The sequence below is a fragment of the Pristiophorus japonicus genome, chromosome 1 (assembly GCF_044704955.1).
Source record: "Pristiophorus japonicus isolate sPriJap1 chromosome 1, sPriJap1.hap1, whole genome shotgun sequence".
Classification (NCBI taxonomy): domain Eukaryota; kingdom Metazoa; phylum Chordata; class Chondrichthyes; family Pristiophoridae; genus Pristiophorus; species Pristiophorus japonicus.
The window spans coordinates 428,797,036-428,810,384 of NC_091977.1; the positions used below are offsets into that span (position 1 = coordinate 428,797,036).

The following is a 13,349-nucleotide window of genomic DNA, read 5'->3' on the forward strand; positions in this document are numbered from 1 at the left end:
TCAGTACTGGTGCCAATGTCCCACGAACCAAAACCTATTTCTCCCATACCAATCTTTGAACCATGTGTTTAACTCTCTGATCTTATTTACCCATTACAAATTTGCTTGTGGCTCAGGTAGTAATCCAGAGATGATTTTCTTTGTGGTTCTGCATTTTAATTTGGCCCCTAGCTGCTCATACTCTCTCAGCACAATCTTATTCTTTGTCCTATCCACGTGGTACCCACACGGACCACGACAATTGAATCTACCCCCTCCCACTCCAAGTTCTTCTCCAGCCCTGAGGAGATGTCCTTAACCCTGGAACCGGGCAGACAACACAGCTTTCGGGACGCGCGCTCTCGGCTGCAGAAAACCGTATCTATCCCCCTAATGATACTGTCCCCTACCACTACAACATTTCTTTTTACTCCCCCCGTACCACGGTGCTGTGGTCAGTTTGCTCATCCTCCCTGCAGTCCCTGCTCTCATCCACACAAGGAGTAAGAGCCTCGAACCTGTTGGACAAGAGCAAGGGCCGAGGCTCCTCCATCACTACATCCTGGGTCCCGTTACCTGCCTCACTTGTAGTCACATCCTCTTGTCCCTGACCATGGACCAAATTTGAATTAATCTAAGGGGTGTGAATGCGCCCTGGAACACAGCGTCCAGGTAACTCTCCCCCTCCCTGATGTGTCGTAGTGTCGGCAGCTCGGACTCCAGCTCATCAACACGGAGTCGAAGTTCCTCAAGCTGCAGACACTTGCTGCAGATGTGGTCGTGAAGGACCTCAATGAGGTCAACCAGCTCCCACATACAACAGCAGAAACACATCGCCTCTCCTGCCATCTTTAATGTATTTAATTAATTAGATTTAACTTAGCTTTTAGTTATTAATCCCAGCCCCCAATGTAAGGCTCTTAATTTAAAGCAAGAAGAGAGAGAGAAAAACTCACCAATCACTTCTCTGCTTTCCTGTGACGTTGAATGTCATCGCCCTGTTTGCCTTTGTCACCCTCTTTTACCTGCTCACGCTGCTCCTTGCCGTGGCTGGCTGCTCGCTCTTTTAACTGCTGCTGCCGGTGTGGTGCTCCCTCACAGGTCCGGGAGGGTTGGCGCTTTGTACTGGGTCTCGGCTGCTCGCTCTTTTAACTGCTGCAGCGGCAACTATTCCAAATGGACCATGTTTACTGTTTGGACCCGTTCCTTAACATTGTGTTGTGTTAATAATATTTCAAGAGTTACGTCATTTTTTTTGACCCCGACTAATCCAAAAAAAATAACTTGCAAGTTTCCCCGTTCTAATTTTTTTAATTGGCGCTGCGCAGCCTGTCCTTTAGTTTCGGGGTGTGGAGCCGAATGTCTGCACCGACAAAAGGATGCCCCCACCCCCTTCTGCGCATGCGTGAAAAAAATTGTTGTTTTTTTACGTGACTGCTATGGGCGTGTATGCCCAGTACACCTCCCTATCTGCATTCGGTCATTTTTAAAGAGCCAGTTGTGTGTGAGAACTTTAATTCTCAGTGGAAAAAAAATCGGAGCTGCAATATGCAACATGGTTCAAAAACCAAGAATTTCTCACAAGAGGAAGTGGAGGCACTGGTTACTGTAATTGAGGTCAGATGTCACGAGCTGGACACCAGCAGAGGTCACATGAAAGTTTCACCAAAAGAAATGAAGAAACGCTGGAACCAACTTGCAGAAGATTACTGTGCAATGGTGACCACCCCAAGGTCTGGAGGCCAGTGCAAAAAGTGGCAGGACCTTGGTCAAGTAGTTAGTGTACTATTTTCATTTATTCTCTGGAATTGCAATTGTAAATGTTACCATCTGTATGACCCGTCCAGCAGAAATACACCCTCTCTAAAAAGTTATATATTAATCATTGTAGAGGAAGGTGGCACACAACAAGAGAGAACTCGAACAGGAGGAGGCCCGGCAAATCTGCACCCACTGACACCCTTGGAAGACAGTGTCGCTGCTTTGATGGATCCTGCCTGGAGAAAAGCAACCACTGCACAAGCTGGGCGCACACTTGAGGGACAGGGCAAGTCCTGCAAATTCCACATTCTGGCTTTGCTAAAAGTTAAGTACTGCATGGGCTAGCCATGCTTCAGTTCATGGGAATGCCTCAGTCAGCTATGCTTCGGCTAATGCAATGTGCTATCATTCATCATCGTCCTTCAAATGAGCCTGCTGCCTGCACTGTGTGAGCCTACTCATGCCACCCTGCCCCCTCTCTGCTGCTAACCATTTGTCTGTTCTGTTATATTTTGCAGAACTTGAGGTTAATGAGGCTGAAGCCAATGCAGAAGAAGATTTAGACGCGGACGAGCTGGCAGAGGAGAACATCTTACAATCCCACCTTCCAGACCAAGAGCGTGGGAGTGAGGGGTAGGAGTAGAGGATGGGGCAGCAGGAGGAGGAGGATGAAGCCCCCCTCTGTTGTACTCACTCTGGAGGAGGAGCAAGTGCTGCCCATTGAGGTGCCAGCCCCTTTCCTGAGTGGTACGAGTGTTGGGACATTCCATAGTTTCGCACAGTCTGAGGCTGCGGGTTCCAGTGGGGTGCAGCAAGGCACACCCAGGGTCCCACCATCCGAGGCTGTGGGACCCAGTGGAATGCAGAGAGCCACACCAAGGGTGAGGAGGGGAAGGAGAGTTTGACAGTGCTCTCCTGAGGTGGAGGTAACAGATGTGGTTCAGATGATGGCAATGAGTGCGGAGAGCATTGACCTTACGCGATCACTCCTGGACACCATCAGTGGGGTGGGTGATGAGGTATCGGGACTGCCGGGAGAAGTAGCAACACTCTCACGAGAAATGGGAACACTGTCGGGGCACATGAGGGAGGGAATGTCGCAGGTAGCTGAGACGCTGTTGGGGCACATGAGGGAGGGAATGTCGCAGGTAGCTGAGACGCTGTTGGGGCACATGAGGGAGGGAATGGCAGAGGTAGCTGCTGTAATAAGGGAACACGCATTGACGGAATCAACTGCCACTCCCACGCCAATCCCCAGACCAGCCTCTGAAGAGGCCCAAGCCGGGCCTTCCACATTACCGCCTGCCAACGCCCCACATCAAGAAGTGTGCATTACCCAAATGCTCGAATGAATAAGCTTGGTACCAACCTGAGAAATGCTGCGCCACCGCCTGCGGGCATGGGTGGAATCACCAAGACCAAGCGCAGTGGGCAGTCTTAGAATAAGGTGGAGGAGAGATGCATGCAGCCTTTCTTTGCAACTGTTGTTATTATTATTGTTGTTATTGTTGTAACTGTTCTCAAATTAAAAGTTTTTTGTAAGTGATGTAAATTTACAAGTTTAAAAGTTTTTAAGTGATCTTAAAGTTTGTAAGAGATCTTAACTGAAAACTTTAAAGTTTGATACAAGAATATTTTTATTAAAGTTCAATTAAATACAAAGTGTTAAAATTTTGAATAAAATATATATTTTAAATTATAACTGAATCATTTACATTATTTGTTCCATTATTAACACAACTTTTTTTAACTAAAGAAGAATCATTTCCATTATTTGTTCCATTAACACAACACATTACGAAACAGGTCCAAACAGTACACATGGTCCATTGGAATAGTTGCCGCTGAGACTTCAGGCAGCAAAGCATTCACGGATGAGCTGCTGGCTCAAGGCTCGAGTAATCGTTAAAGGGGTACGACGGCCAGTCCTCTTCCACCGTCGTGCTCCGGGTTCAGTTAGTTGTATGGCTCCCTTCTCCTCCTCATCATTAGCCACTCTCACCTCAGGCTGTTGCCTCATGATGGCTAAGTATGCAGCATGCAGCACACAACAGTGAACTGACCGACAATCTCAGAGTATTGCAAGTAGCTTCTGGAATGATCCAGGTATCGGAAACACTGCTTCAAGATGTCAATGGTCCTCTCTATTATGCTGTGCATCGCAATGTGCGACACATTGTATTCCCGGTCAGCTTCCGTCCAGGTTACGTGTAGGGGTGTCATGAGCCAGGTAGCGAGGCTGTATCCTTTGCCCCTCAGCAGCCAGCTCTGCCCTTCTGGCTGCTGCTGCTGAAACATGGCAGATATAGCGCTCTCGCAGAGGATGAATGCATAATGGGTGCTCCCAGGGTATCGAGCATTAACTGCCATGATGCAGTGCATGTCATCACAGACAAGCTGCACATTAAGGAGTGGAAGCTTTTTCTGTTCCTGTACAGCTGGGAATCCTCCAAAAGTGCTCGCAAGGCGATGTGGGTACAATCACTGCAGCCCTGTACCTTTGGAAAGCCAGCAATCCTGGAGAAGCCCACAGCCCCGTCACGCATTGCCTGGGTGGTCATGGGAAACTTGATGTAGTCATTCCTCCTGGCATATAGTGCAGCAGTCACCTGCCGAATGCAGATATGTGTTGCATGTTGAGAAATGGCGCATACATTTGCAGTTGTGGCCTAGAATGATCCAGATGCATAAAATGAAAGTGCAGCTGTAACCTTTACTTCAACTGACAAAGCAGTCCGACTGAAGCTTCTAGGGTTGTAGGTCTGCTTTTATTAACTCACAGATCTCGGTTACAACTTATTTGCGGAAAGCAGCCTTCGCACACAGTCTGCATCACACAGGTGCAGGTATGAACGCCTGTCTCAATATACCCAATGTGGGTAAGGTCTCCTGTCCATCATCCTACGTGCTGAGGTTCCTCATGTGATGATGTCTAATCAATCTTCTCCGCAGCACAATCATGCAGAAACCTTGCACGAGGCATGGAATTGTCAATATTGCCCCCATAATTAAATTGTAGCTTTGCAAGAAGCTCAAAACAGCAGGACAAAGCATTCACATCTTCTTTCCTCTCTCTCTCCCAAAGGTCAATGCCCTTGAATGGACCACACCCTGGTCTGCGCATGCACAATAGGCTTGCTTAAAATGGGAAGCTGGGCATTCAATAAAGAAACAAAATCTAATGCAATTTAAAAAATTTTTGATTTTTTTCAAAGTACCATCCCGCCACCTACCTCTCCTCTCCTCACTGCGCTCGAAGGTCAGCCGGCAGAATGGCTCCTTCGCCCGGACACATGGACTTGCCGTCCACACGGGCTTGCCGTCCACACACCCCCCCTACCCCCACCCACACCCCCCCTACCCCCACCCAGGCTTCTTTCGAAGCTGCTGTATAACCTAAAGGTTCTCATCCCTTCAGTTCAGCTTCCACCTCACCTCACCCTCCCAGACTTCTTTTGATGCCGAGCCCCGAACCCGTGTCCAGGTGAGGGAGTGATTATGCCAGCCGACGCTCCGACCCTTGAACCCGGTGAGGAGACATTTGGTGGTGGCGTGGTACTTTGAAAAAAAAATTAAAGAATTGCATTCGACTTCCATTTTCCCCCTTTTCACTTTGAAAACATTAAGCTTCATGATGGATATTCTTGGCCTTCTTGACTCCCTCCAAAACTTTTTCTTAAGTGCTCAGAAGATTTTTTGGGATTGGTCACTAGGAAATATGTAAGTTGGCCAAACTTGCTTAAATGTGAAAAACTGGCACAGACATCAGGTTACGCCCCCTATGACGCAAAAAAAAAGAACCTAAAAAAAATCATAACTGAGTTACGCTGATCCAGAAACTTTAGGGAAACTGTGAGATTTTAAGTTACACCAAAAAAAGCAGCGCACGATAAAAAAACGACACAGATAAGTGGGGAAAATTGAGCCCTAGGTTTACAACTAATTGAAACTTTGTTAAAGTTAAGACATTTGGAAGCAAAGGATTGCATTCAAAGATCGCGAGATACTACAACTGTGCAAATAATGGAAAATTCCAATTATTAAAGAAAGGTCATATATATCAGTGCTAAAATAGAAAATATTAATATGCATTGGTTAGTAGGTCACTGGAGTACAAGCAGGGTTTTCTTGCTCACCAGAGATAGAATGTATCGCCACACTAACAGCAATTCAGCTTCTTGGAATTTTATACTATTTCAGATAAAAGGACTAACAAAACAGCAGTCATCTACATAAATCATAAAATATAAAAATGAAAGGTAAATATTCTGAACTAACTGGCTATTTATACCTTGTCTGCTCATCTATACAACTTGCCTTATACAATAATTTGAAACGTGAAATACTTGAGTATAATTTAGTACATTTCACTTTGAAGATGAAAGTATTGACATTTAATTCAAAAAACCTTGTCTCTTTGTGCCAATATTAATGCAGCATTTAGATGGGAAACATCAGACCCCCAAATCCCCTCAATAGCAGATGTTTAGCATTCAACAAATATCACAAAGAAAATTAAACTCAATTTACCTGAACTTCAGAACAATGTACCTCTTATCTCCTAAGCAACAAAAATACCGATGTTAACTGATAAAAAATATCTCCATTAAACAACTACATTTTCTCTTGCTAGAACATGAATCTTAAAGTCACTTCTGAAGTTACAATTTGAACAAAGGCCAAGATAAGCTTCATAAAACCATTTAATTGTAGTTCCTCCTCCTTTACAAACCATTTGTAAAGCGGGTGGTTAATGTTGAGTTTTCTTAAACTTAGTAAATACTTGGAAATAAATAATTTCACGTCAGATGACTTTTGAATACTTGTCCTCTAGATCAATTTCTAATTCTACCTTCAATCAGCAGCAAGATTAAAATTGATCTCGAGTATAATGCTTACTTGTTGTTGCATCATTTCAATTTAAGAGGTTTTACTTCAACACGACATTCATTACGTCTTTGAAAACAAAGAATATAAAAGAATACAGGAAAGGGCAGTGAAATCAGATTAGAACAGGTGTCTCCAGTTAAAAAACTAGGACCAAAAATTCAGCGGTGAGCTGAATGGACATTTTTTGAGCTGTAACTTCGATAACTCTAATCCATTTTTCCCCATTTATATTTCCTCCCCATGTGCTAACACCATCACCAGTTAAGCAGAAAGGTGAGTTGTCAATGGACACTGCTCACAATGGATACAAGAGTGCCTGAGCTGACTTTTATAATTGTTTACATTTTTAAGTAGTTTGGTTATTTGGTACCTCAGTTCTGCAGACCCTAACATTCTGTATGTTTCTTTATTAAATTAATATGTCAGTGTACCATATGAGAGGGAGGGAATGGAACAGGAATGGACAACACACACTCTAATTAAGTGCTTTTTAAATTAAGAAACCAAGATGAAAGACCAAGGCCCATTGTTCAGCACATCACCGAAGTTGAAAAGGATGAAAATGAGGTGGTGGATCAGGAAATATTGTTTCAGATAATGCCACGTTTGGGTTTTAACAGTCTGAAGATTGCAGGAGGAAGAAAAGACAGAAAGGTAAGGAATTCAAGTTTTCTGGTCTTGGGAAATAATTAAATAGATAGGTAACTCTATAATAAGTTTCTTGATTTCAACAAAATGAGCATATCTGGAAGAGGAAGAGCATATAGGAGATGTACTTGCAGTTTAAGAGGAGCAAGAAAGGAACATTTGGAGGACCAATGACCATAGAAATATCAATAAAAGTGGTGGGTGTGGGGGATAAAAGAGAGCGAAAGAAAGCTATATATACTTAAGTGCTTAGAAGTGAAAAATGGATCACCCACAGATAACAAACTAATCCCTGTATCACACTCCTGGATAGGGTACAAGTCTTGAACACTGCTCCCATTCTCTGATAATGAAAGTAGTTAGACTTAACTGGCCCAAGTTTCCACATGATTTGCGCCTGATTTTTAGGACCAACTGGTGGAGAACGGACTATCTTAGAAATCGCAATTCTCCACATTTTATTTTCTGCAGTTCTAGTCAGGTAGAACAGTTCTACTTTGGAACAGAATTTTTTCTTCAAAAGGGGGCGTGTCCGGCCACTGACGCCTGATTTCAAAGTTTCTACAGTGAAAACGTACTCCAAACTAACTTAGAATGGAGCAAGTGAAGATTTTTGTAGAACTGAAAAAACCTGTTCTACACATTAAAAAATCAGGCGCAGGTTACAAATTAGGCGTCCAGAACGAGATGGGGGGGAGGGGGGGGGAAGGGAAGTCATTAAATTCTACAATAAATCCTTATTTATACTTATACAAATATTATACAAATAAATCCAACCTGAATAAACATTTATAAGCAAAGAAAAGATTAAATAAACCATCTTCCTACCTGTGTGAAAGTGCTTCAGGCACGGAGAATGCTGCAGTCAGCCTGAGGCGCCCGTTCTTCCCGCGGGGGGGGGGGGGGGGGAGGAGGGGGAAGGAGACAGTGAGAAGGCTGCAAGTGCTGATGTGCTGATGGCAATGTGCTTTTATTAAAAAAATGTTCAAAAATTAAACAGCTACAAAGAACCACAAAAATGGACGAGTGCCAATGTTTTTTTCACACTGCGCGTGCGCGAACGCTCCAACGCGCACGCGCAGCATTGCCGGCAGGAAAAAAACTAATTTAAATAGTACCCGCCCCCTCCCACTTACAAAATCGGCGCGAGTGTAGGCTCCGCCCCCCTGGGCGCCACGCCAGGCAGACAAGGAGCTGCAGAACGCTCCAGAATCGCGAGTTTTGTTTTAGGCGCCGTTTTAGGCGCGAGAAACGGGCGCCCAGCTCGGAGGGGCGCCTGTTTTTTATCGTGTGGAAACTTGGACCCAACAAGAGGTGAGATTCCTCTTGCTGATAATTTTATTGACAAAGTTGGCATGAGTAAAAAAAAAATGGGGAAGACTGGCATGCAGTAGACATGAAACTGTGTGGTAAAGAAAGACTCGCATTTATATAGCGCCTTTCACGACCACCGGATGTCTCAAAGCGTTTTACAGCCAATTACCGACTTTTCGAATGGAGCCACTGTTGTAATGTGGGAAACACGGCAGCCAATTTGCACACAACAAGCTCCCACAAACAGCAATGTGACAATGCCCAGATAATGTGTTTTTGTTATGTTGATTGAGGGATAAATATTGGCCAGGACACCAGGGATAACTCCCCTCCTCTTCTTCAAACAGTGCCATGGAATGTTTTACATCCACCTGCGAGCAGACGGGGCCTCGGTTTAACGTCTCATCCGAAAGACGGCACCTCCGACAGTGCAGCACTCCTTCAGCACTGCACTGGAGTGTCAGCCTAGATTTAGGTGCTCAAGTCCCTGGAGTAGGACTCAAACCCACAGCCTTCTGATTCAGAGGCGAGTGTGCTACCAACTGAGCCACCGCTGACACTAATTAGCTTATTGATGGAACAGTGTAGAGGGAGCTTTATTTGTCGGTCCCGGCCTGCAAAACCATCATCAGGCTGGGGCCATTGGAGGGAGCAGCGCGTGCTGCTACAGAAGAGCGACGGCTGCGAAGCCAGGTCGCTGATTGCAGTGCAGGCAGGCACAGCAGGAGGGGCGAAGGAGTGGCAAGAGTTCGTAAAGGGATGTGATCGGGGCTCAGGAGAGGTGTGAGTTTTGGGGCCCAGAAGAGGCGAAGGCCCAGGGGTAGCACGGGCCACCCACACTGCGATACGTGTGCGCGCTCGGTCCGTGCAGCAGAGCTGGTCGCCAGTCGTCTTGGGTAATCCTTGCCACTGGACCAAGACCGAGCTCTGTCAAGCCCGTGTGGTGACTGGTGTGCAAAGGCCACCACATGATAAAAAAAAATCCACGCACAAGCATTGTCCGCCCTTCAAGATGCAGTTCGGGACTTGGGGTGGAGTATTAGGTGCTTCATTGAAAGACCTGTGAACTCAGCCCTTTTTGGCGTGGAAGCAAGTCATCCTCTCAAGGGACTGCCTATGATGATGATGATAATGGGATAGATTCAGAACAGTTCTAGCAACTCAAAACTGGGCATCCATGAGGCGCTATAGGCCATCAGCAGCATCAGAATTGTACTCCACCACAATCTAACATAAGAAATAAGTAACATAAGAACGTAAGAACATAATAGAAGGAGTAGGCCATTTGGCCAGTTGAGCCTGCTTCGCCATTCAATGAAATCATAGCTGATCTTCTTCCTCAACTCTACCTGCTAGACAAGCATTTGAGGGAGAAGGAAATAAAAGGATATGCGGATAATCAGATGAAAAAAGACGGGAGGAGGCTTAAGTGGAGCCTAAACGCTGGTATGGACTGGTTGGGCCGAATGGCCTGTTTCTGTGCCGTATATCCGATGCAGTCCTATGTAAAACTCCACTAGCCTGCACAATCCCCTTATCCCTTAATATTCAAAATTCTATTGATCTTGATCTTGAATATACTCAACGACTTAGTTTCCACAGCCTTCTGGGGTAGAGGATTCCAAACAATCACAACCCTCTGAGTGAAGAAATTTCTCCTCATCTCAGTCCTAAATGGCCGACCCCTGGTTCTACACTCCCCAGCCAGAGGAAACATCCTCCCTGTCAAGCCTGTAAGAATTGTGTATGTTTTAATGAGATCATCTCTCATTCTTCTAAACTCTAGCGAATATAGGCCTAGTCTACTCATTCCCTCCTCATAGGGCAATCCCCAGCTCCCCAACCCCAACCCAGGAATCAGTCTTGTGAACCTTCGTTGCACACCCTCCATGCCAAGTATATCCTTCCTTAGCTAAGGAGACCAAAACTGTACACAATACTCCAGGTGCGGTCTCAACAGGGCCTTAAATAATTGCAGTAAGACTATAGACCAGTTAGCCTAACATCTGTGGTTGGGAAAATGTTGAGTCCATTATTAAAGAAGCAGTAGCAGGTTATTTGGAAAAGCAAAATTCAGTCAGGCAGAGTCAGCATGGATTTATGAAGGGATTTATTGACAAATTTGCTGGAGTTCTTTGAGCATGTAACGAACAGGGTGGATAAAGGGGAACCAGTGAATGTGGTGTATTTGGACTTCCAAAAGGCATTTGACAAGATTCCACATAAAAGGTTACTGCACAAGATAAAAGTTCATGGGGTTGGGGGTAATATATTAGCATGGATAGAGGATTGGCTAACTAACAGAAAACAGAGAGTTGGGGTAAGTGGTTCATTTTCTGGTTGACAACCAGTAACTAGTGGGGTGCCACAGGGATCAGTGCTGGGACCCCAACTATTTATAACCTATATTAATGACTTGGAAGAAGGGACTGACTGTAACGTAGCCAAGTTTGCTGACGATACAAAGATGGGAGGAAAAGCAATGTGTGAGGAGGACACAAAAAATCTGCAAAAGGACATAGATAGGCTAAGTGAGTGGGAAAAAATTTGGCAGATGGAGTATAATGTTGGAAACTGTGAAGTCCTGCACTTTGGCAGAAAAAAATCAAAGAGCAAGTTATTATTTAAATGGAGAAAGATTGCAAAGTGCCACAGTACAGCGGGACCTGGGGGTACTTGTGCATGAAACACAAAAGGATAGTATGCAGGTACAGCAAATGATTGGGAAGGCTAATGGTATCTTGGCCTTTATTGCAAAGAGGATGGTGTATAAAAGCAGGGAAGTCTTGCTACAGCTATATAAGGTATTGGTGAGGCCACACCTGGAATACTGTGTGCAATTTTGGTTTCCGTATTTACAAAAGGATATACTTGCTTTGGAGACAGTTCAGAGAAGGTTCACTAGGTTGATTCTGAGGATGAGGGAGTTGACTTATGAGGAAAGGTTGAGTAGGTTGGGCCTCTACTCATTGGAATTCAAAAGAATGAGAGGTGATCTTCTCGAAACGTATTAAGATTATGAGGAGGCTTGACATGGTGGATGCAGAGAGGATGTTTCCACTGATGGGGGAGACTAGAACTAGAGGACATGATCTTAGAATAAGGGGCCGCCCATTTAAAACAGAGACTAGGAGAAATTTCTTCTCTGAGGGTTGTAAATCTGTGGAATTCGCTGCCTCAGGAACTGAGGGAAATCCTTATTAGCCAGGAAATGGTGTTCGGGAAACTGATGGGACTGAAGGTCGATTAATCCCCAGGGTCTGATAGTCTGCATTTCAGAGTACTTAAGGAAGTGGCCCTAGAAATAGTAGATGCATTGGTGGTCATTTTCCAAAATTCCATGGACTCTGGATCAGTACCTATGGATTGGAAGGTAGCTAATGTAACCCCACTTTAAAAAAAAAGGAGGGAGAGAGAAAACAGGTAATTACAGACCGGTTAGCCTCATATCGGTGGTGGGGAAAATGCTGGAATCAATTATTGAAGATGTAATAGCAACGCATTTGGAAAGCAGTGACAGGATCGATCCAAGTCAGCATGGATTTATGAAAGGGAAATCATGTTGACAAATCTTCTAGAATTTTTTGAGGATGTAACTAGTAGAGTGGACAAGGGAGAACCAGTGGATGTGGTGTATTTGGACTTTCAAAAGGCTTTTGACAAGGTCCCATACAAGAGATTAGTGTTCAAAATTAAGGCACATGATATTGGGGGTAATGTATTGATGTGGATAGAGAACTGGTTGGCAGGCAAGAAGCAAAGAGTGGGAATAAATGGGTCCTTTTCAGAATGGCAGGCAGTGACGACTGGGGTACCACAAGGTTCAGTGCTGGGACCCCAGCTATTTACAATATACATTAATGATTTGGACGAAGGAATTGAATGTAATATCTCCAAGTTTACAGGTGACACTAAGCTGGGTGGCAGTGTGAGTTGTGAGGAGGATGCCAAGAGGCTGCAGGGTGACTTGGACAGGTTAGGTGAATGGGCAAATGCATGGCAGATGCAGTATAATGTGGACAAATGTGAGGTTTTCCACTTTGATGGCAAAAACAGGAAGGCAGATTATTATCTGAATGGTGACAGATTAGTAAAAGGGGAGGTGCAACGAGACCTATCATGGTACATCAGTCACTGAAGTTAGGCATGCAGGTACAGCAGGCAGCAAAGATAGTAATTGGCATGCTGGCCTTCATAGCGAGAGGATTTGAGTATAGGAGCAGGGAGTTCTTACTGCAGTTGTACAGGGCCTTGGTGAAACCACACCTTGAATATTGTGTGTAGTTTTGGTCTCCTAATCGGAGGAAGGACGTGCTTGCTATTGAGGGAGTACAGCGAAGGTTCACCAGATTAATTCCCGGGATAGCAGGACTGACATATGAAGAAAGACTGGATCGGCTAGGCTTATACTCACTGGAATTTAGATGAATGAGAGGGGATCTCATAGAAACATATAAAATTATGACGGGACTGGACAGGTTAGATGCAGGAAGAATGTTCCTGATGTTGGGGAAGTCCAGAACCAGAGGACACAGTCTAAGGATAAGGGGTAAGCCATTTAGGACTGAGATGAGGAGAAACTTCTTCACTCAGAGAGTTGTTAACCTGTGGAATTCCCTACTGCAGAGAGTTGTTGATGCCAGTTCATTGGATATATTCAAGAGGGAGTTAGATATGGCCCTTACGGCTAAAGGGATCAAGGGGTATGGAGAGGAAGCAGGAATGGGGTACTGAAGTTGCATGATAGAAACATAGAA

At 44.8% G+C, this 13,349-nt stretch overlaps 1 protein-coding gene and 1 long non-coding RNA gene across 2 annotated transcripts in view; one reads left to right on the top strand and one right to left on the bottom strand.

The window, feature by feature from the left end:
• spidr (scaffold protein involved in DNA repair) overlaps window positions 1–13,349 on the bottom strand; it is a 451,063-nt gene that overhangs the window by 210,028 nt on the left and 227,686 nt on the right. The window lies entirely within an intron of this gene.
• Window positions 1–13,349, top strand: part of LOC139275304 (uncharacterized) — a 162,341-nt gene that overhangs the window by 71,756 nt on the left and 77,236 nt on the right. The window contains exon 2 of the long non-coding RNA XR_011595710.1: window positions 7,131–7,284. This is a non-coding gene — a long non-coding RNA (uncharacterized lncRNA). The remainder of the gene's footprint in view (window positions 1–7,130; window positions 7,285–13,349) is intronic.